The following is a 7,102-nucleotide window of genomic DNA, read 5'->3' on the forward strand; positions in this document are numbered from 1 at the left end:
CGGATGGCGAGTTCCATGTGCTGAGAGGCTGTCACGGCCTGGAAGTTACAGAACTGAGGGCGGACTCGCAGGACCGCAGCACTTATACTTCCTGCTGGGGACGGAGCCAAGGGTGGAGCCCTGTACAAGCTCCTCATCTCCCCCTGTGGGCAGAGCCGCGCAACGGCTCACAGATGGAGCCCACAGGGACACAGTAATGTACAGTGTGAATTATAGTGGTTACACATTCACCACAAGTTGGCATTTGTATAGCTGTCTTTGAAATTGGGCCTTATGAAATGGTGGTCAAGCGAGACTCCTCAGAGATAACGAGTTGCCAGTTTTCCTAAAAACTGCCAAGTAGTTTATTTTGATCGGGGGGGGTCACAGATAGGCATAGGTTCAGCCATTTTATAGGTTTTTATTCTGTTTTAATTTTTTAAACAGCAATGAGCATATCTTATATATATATTATAAAAATGTACAGTGTGAGGTCTTAGTCCCTCACAACTGACATACTCCCCGGGATTGTGGGACAGGCCGATGCTATTGCACCGACCCAATGTGGACATGATAGGCTGAATGGCCTTCCTCTATTTTAAAAATAAATTTAGAGTTTCCAATTCCTTTTTTTTCCAATTAAGGGTCAATTTAGCGTGGCCAATTCACCTACCCTAGCGTGGCCAATTCACCTACCCTGCACATCTTTTTGGGTTGTGGGGGGGGGGGGGGGGTGAGACCCACACAGACACGGGAAGAATGTGCAAATTCCACACGGACAGTGCAACCCGGGCCGGGATCGAACCTGGGCCCTCGGCGCGGTGAGGTGGCCTCCTTCTGTCGAGTAACCCCATTCAATGGTTGTGCTTTTTCTTTCATCTCAACCCTTTAGTCTGACCCCTAACACAATAATGAATTCGAACTAAAGAGTGAAGCTGCATTTCACTGGCGCCTTGTGCCATCACAGGCCATCCCCAAAAGTCTTCACAGCCAATGAGGTATTTTGGAAGTGCATCCACTGTTGCCATGTGAGAAACGTAGCAGACATTTTGCACACAGCAAGATCCCAGAGACAGCAATGTGGCTGACATTGTAAGATACTGTTCAAAATTATCTTTTTTGATGGCGTTGGTTGAGGGAGAAATGTTGGCCTCAGGTCACTGGTGAGAGTTCCCTTTTGGTCTAACTGTGAAATATTTTACCTCTATATAAGAGGGCAGTTTACTAAATTAGTTTAGTTCACTAAATTTTGTTTAAAAATCATTAATATGGATTGATTCATGCCTCTGACTTTTAAAATTTCATTTTCTTTTACTCAAAATTAAGTATTAATGATTGTGTGAAATATAAATAATTATAGAACAAAAGAATCCCAGCAGTTTGGGCACTGAAAGGTGATTAATCCACAATTGCTGAAGGGTGATTGAAACAGGAAGTGAGTTTGTCAGGTGCCCAGGAGTTAAATTGGTGCAAAATGGTTATCGCTGCGAGCAGGGTTCGAACCTGCGCGGGGAGACCCCATTGGATTTCAAGTCCAACGCCTTAACCACTCGGCCATCACAGCACACGGGAAGCAGCCGGCATCGGCTTTACATCCCAGCAAAGGCGGCTGGGCGGGGCTTTGGGACGTGGAGCGTAGGACTGGGCTTCCGAGTGACGTAGGACGGGAGGGGGCGGGGCTCCACACCGCGGCGAGAGGGGCGGGGCCCAGGCTGGTGATTGACAGGGAACGAGAGGAGGGGGCGTGTCCTGGTCACAGTGAGTGAGGGGGGGGGGAGGTGGCAAAGACCGACTTGCATTTCTGTAGCGCCTCTTGTTCAAGTCGGGTCCTGAAATCATATGATCTGTGGACTTTAATACGAAATGCAGGGGGCCTTTCATTTTTATTCTGTAAATGAAGGAAACCTGCATTTTGAACTGCCATTATTTGCACACCGAAATGTTCTTTATGTGTAATTCTTTTGTTATATGATGCTGTATTTTTACTTTCATGATTGTCTCTATGTCTCTGCACAATTGCTTCACAGCTCCAGGGTCCCAGGTTCGATTCCCGTCTTGGGTCACTGTCTGTGCTGAGTCTGCACCTTCTCCCCGTGTGTGTGTGTGGGTTTCCTCCGGGTGCTCCGGTTTCCTCCCACAGTCCAAAGCTGTGCGGGTTAGGTGGATTGTCCATGCTAAATTACCCTTAGTGTCCAAGAAGGTTGGGTTGGGTGGGGTTACTGGGTTATGGGGATAGGGTGTGGGCTTGGGTAGAACGCTCTTTCCAAGGGCCGGTGCTGATTCGATCGGCCGAATGGCCACCTTCTGCACTGTGAATTCTATGAAATCTATGACCAGAGGAATCTTGTGGGTCGTGCCCAAAAATCCCTGAAGGCAGCTGGAAATTTTGATAAGATGAAGATGAAGGCAGATGGGATACTTGCCTTTATTAGCCGAGACATATAATGAAAGAGCAGGGAGGTTATGATGGAGCTGTATAAAATCCTCATCAGGCCACAGCTGGAGTACTGTGTGCAGTTCAGGTCACCACAGGAATGAAGTGATTGCACCAGAAGGGGTGCAGAGGAGATTCACCAGGATGTTGCCTGAGTTGGAGCATTTCAGCTGTGAAGAGAAACTTGTTAGGCTGATGTTGTTTTCCTTAGACTATAAGACATAGGAGCAGAGTTAGGCCATTCAGCCCATCGAGTCTGCTCTGCTATTCAATCATGGCTGATATTTTCTCATCCCCATTCTCCTGCCTTCTCCCCATAACCCCCGATCCCCTTATTAATCAAGAACCTACCTATATTTGTCTTAAAGACATTCAGTGATTTTGGTCTCCACAGCCTTCTGCGGCAACGAGTTCCACAGATTCACCACCCTCTGGCTGAAGAAATTCCTCCTCATCTCTGTTTTAAAGGATCGTCACTTCACTCTAGGGCTGTGCCCTCGGGTTCTAGTTTCTCCTACCAGTGGAAACATCCTCTCCAGAGAAGGCCGACATGGGGCCTGATTGAGGTGTATCAAATCACGAGGGACATAGATGGGATAGGTAGGAAGAAACTTTTCCTCTTCGTCGAGGGGTCACTCAGCAGGGGGCATAGATTTAAGGTAAAAGGGCAGGAGATTTGGAGGGGATTTGAGGAAAACTTTATTTAAGCAGAGGGTGGTGGGAATCTGGAACTCACAGCTTGAAAGGACGGTAGAAGCGGGAACCCTCACAACATTTAAGAAGCATTTAAATAAGCACTTGGAACGCCGTAGCATACAAGGCCAAGTGCTGGTAAATGGGATTAGAATAGGTGCTTTATGGCCGGCACAGACATGATGGGCCGAAGGATCTCTTTCCATGCTGTAAAACTCAATGACTCTTATTTAATTCCCTGCGGCTGTCCATCAGCAGGGTGAAAGTGGAAGATAAAAGCTGGAAACTCCTTTTCCGGCTCACCTGACTGAATTTTCATTATCCGCTTTCTGTTGTACAAGTTTAACGAGCCACTCGGAGCCTCCAGCCGTTCCAGTTGAGTTTTAGGTAAGGTAAAGTCACCATTGATGGATGAGCGGAGGCAGCTTTCCCCTTTGAGGGGGAGAACTACTGGCTGGTGGTGATTTAACCCGAGGGGCAAGGTTGAGAAGGTTCACGAATAATATCCAGTGCAGGAATCAAACCCGCGGTGCTGGCATCACCCTGGCATTGTAAACCAGCTGGTCCAGCCAAGTGAGCTAAACCAGACCCCAACTGCCCACACTGGTCAGATACAGGCCCCCTGGCAATGGACACCAACCCCGGTTCAGAGTCAGTGCTCTGGTTACCATTGCAGTCTGGAGGAGGATCCCAAATCCAACCAACCTGACCCGGAGGCAGGAATTCTATCCCCGAGTCAAAGCAACTCCATCCAACTCCGGGTACTGCAAGAAGATATTACACTTGGCAAGATCCCTACAAAGGCCAGCAGACCTGTCAAATCCAACCCACAACGGCGGGTAGAATTTAAACAGCAATTAATAAATCTGGAGTTAAAAGTTAACCTCAGTAATAACAGCCATGAGAGTTCTGGCTGGTCGTTCTAAAAACCCACCTGTTTCGCTGATGTCCTTTAGGGAAGGAAATCTGCCGTCCTTACCCGGTCTGGCCTACATGTGACTCCCAGACCCACAGCAATGTGGTTGGCTCTTAAATGCCCTCTGAAATGGCCGAGCAAGCCACTCAATTCAAGGGCAATTCGGGATGGGCAACAAATGTGGGATTAATATGCACACATTCCATGAAAGTCCTTGAAATAAATAGGCAGAACCGCACTGGATTATACCTGGATTATCTCTGGTACAAGTCCTGTAACTGTACTGGTTCTAATTAGCTCAGAGACTGAGGGATAGAATGGCCTGAATCTATATAGCACCGTCAACACAGTAAAACATCCCAAGATGCTTTGCATGAGTATTTGACACAGTCACATTCGGAGATATGTTTGTTCCGATGACCTGGTCAAAGGTTTCAAGGAGCGGCTTGAAGGAGGGGAGAGATGTAGGGAATCGGATGAGGGGTTTAGGGAGGGGGGTTTCAGGCCTTAGGACCCAGGCAGCTGAAGGCATGGCCACAAAAGTGGAGCAGTTAAAAATCAGCGATGTTCGAAGTTCAAAACTGGAGGAGTGCAGAGATCTCGGAGGTTTGTGGGGCTGGAGGAGGTAGGGATGGGGCAATGGAGGGATTAAATTTATGTACAGATGGATTAGGAGCAGGGTCAGGCCACTCGGCCCCTCGAGCCTGCTCCACCATTCAATAGGCTGGTCCGATTGTAATCTCAACCCCACATTCCTGCCGACCCCCATTAACCTTTCACCCCCTTGTTAATCAAATTAGCTCTGCTGGAAAAATATTCCAGGAATCCGCTTCCACTGCCTTTTGAGGGAAGAGAGTTCCAGAGACTCACCCCCCTCTGAGAGAAAACATTTCTCCTCATCTCCGTCTCAAATGGGAGACACCAAGGGCGGAAGCTTAGCAAAAAATTTCGGAATACCCTTTATTGGTACAGTCTCAAATGGGGCTGTTCCTTCTGTGTTGCTGCTCCCTGTACAGCTATGGGCCCAGGCTCCCCCTCCTCTGCAAGGCGTCGGATCTGGCCACGCTCTATCACAAGTCGTATAAATGGCAATGCAACAGGCTGCGTGATTCTCCAGAACAATGCACTGAAAAGAGCAGGACATCAAAGAGAGGTGCGAGGATTCCTGAGGGGGCCTATCCTTCAGCCCTCGACTCCTCTTGGACCTCCACCCATGCACCTCCACCTCAGTGAGTGTCTCTCCATTAAGGCTCACACCCTCCCCACTCACACTGTCCCTCTCAACTCCACCAGGATTATGTGCCTGACCCTCACAGGGCCTCACGGGCACAGTTCTCCCCAACATTCCCCCTCCCTACCCTGCGCATCTTTGGCTTGTGTGGGTGAGACCCGCGCAGGCATGGGGAGAATGTGCAAGCTCCATATGCTTCGACCAACAGACCAAAAGGGCGTACTGAGAGTACTCGGCATGATTAGTTTTATTGGTAAATTTATTCCAAACCGCTCGGCAAGCACAGCATGTCTCAGAGAAGTTCCAGAAAAAGTGAATAACTCCACTTGGGCAGACAAGCACGAGCAAGCCTGGATCACACTAAAAACAGCTTGAACGACAACTCCAGTTCGAACATTCTTTGACCTGACCAAGATTTCGACAGGCGCATCGAAGGATGGTTAAGGTGCAGTTTTGCTGCTGAGGAAAATGGCAGTGAATGGAGACCAGTAGCATACACATCCAGATCAATGACAGATTCTGAATGTCGCAATGCTCAAATTGAAAAGGAATATCTAGGATTAGTCAATGGATTAGAGACATTCGACAGTTACATATATGGCCTACCTACTTTTAGTGTAGAGACAGATCACAGACCGTTGGCCATAGTCAAGAAAAACCTTAGTGAGATGTTAACTCACATCCAAAGGATGATGATGATGAAACTTCAGAGATATGACTTTGACTTGATCTATACACCGGGCAAGCACATTGTAGTACCCGATGCGCTATCCAGAGCTACAGCAGCACTGAATGACAATTCCATGGGAGAGGATGTGCAAGTTCATGTGGATATTATCACAGAGACACTACCAGTGTCAGACGCAAAGTCAAAACTGATTGTTGCAGAAACAGAGAAAGATGGAACATTGCAAATGGTGATACACAATCTCAACAATGGATGGCCGAAATGTTCATCTTCCAAGTATCATAATATACGATCAGAGCAAATGGTTTGTCACTAAGACAACAGAGCAATGAAATACTGCAAAAGATTCATGAGGGTCACCTTGGAATCGAGAAATGCAAAAGAAGTTACGCTATATTGGTCATGAATATAAAGATAAACAGTCAATGGTGGAAAGTGTAACACTTGTTAACAATACCAATATTGACAGGCAAAGGAACCGATGGAGATGGGCAGAATTGTGTCAGTTCCTCGGTAAGAGGTGGGGATTGACTGATTCTACCTTGAAGGTAAAGAATATTTGCTAATAGTCGACTACTATTCAAACTATCCTGAAGTAACACAGTTGTCAAGCTTGTCAGCCAATTGTGTTATTATGCACAAAAAAGCAATATTTGCACATCACGGCCTTCCTCAGGTCGTCATGAGTGGAAGGCACTTACACAGCATTATGACTTCAGACATGTCACATTGAGTCCATTTGTATTCTCAGTCTAATGGCAAAGCGGAAAAAGGTGTGCAGATAGTCAAACAGCCACTCAACAAAATCCATGGACAGTCAAGGTGATCCATATTTAGCATTGCTCAGCTATCGAGCATCACCTTTAAGTAGTGGTTTGTCGCCATCAGAACTGTTAATGAGTTGAAAGCTACGATTAACTCTGCCATGCCGTAACAAACAGCAAGTAAATCAAAAGATACGGAATTAGCTGCAATCTCACAAGAAGAATAAGAAGAGTTACTATGACAAAAAGATAAAATGCTGGAAAATATCAGCAGGTCTGGCAGCATCTATAGGGAGAGAAAAGAGCTAATGTTTCGACTCCAGATGACCCTTTGTCAAAGTTACTATGACAAGTCAACCAGGTCTCTGAAACCTTTAAATCCAAACGATGCAGTGAG

The 7,102-nt window shown here is 47.0% G+C and overlaps 1 non-coding gene across 1 annotated transcript; it reads right to left on the minus strand.

The window, feature by feature from the left end:
- Positions 1–1,461: 1,461 nt before the first annotated feature.
- Positions 1,462–1,543, minus strand: trnas-uga. Its single transcript has one exon. It is a non-coding gene; the product is annotated as a tRNA-Ser (tRNA).
- Positions 1,544–7,102: the final 5,559 nt, after the last annotated feature.

Source organism: Scyliorhinus canicula, chromosome 4, assembly GCF_902713615.1.
Source record: "Scyliorhinus canicula chromosome 4, sScyCan1.1, whole genome shotgun sequence".
Lineage (NCBI taxonomy): Eukaryota > Metazoa > Chordata > Chondrichthyes > Carcharhiniformes > Scyliorhinidae > Scyliorhinus > Scyliorhinus canicula.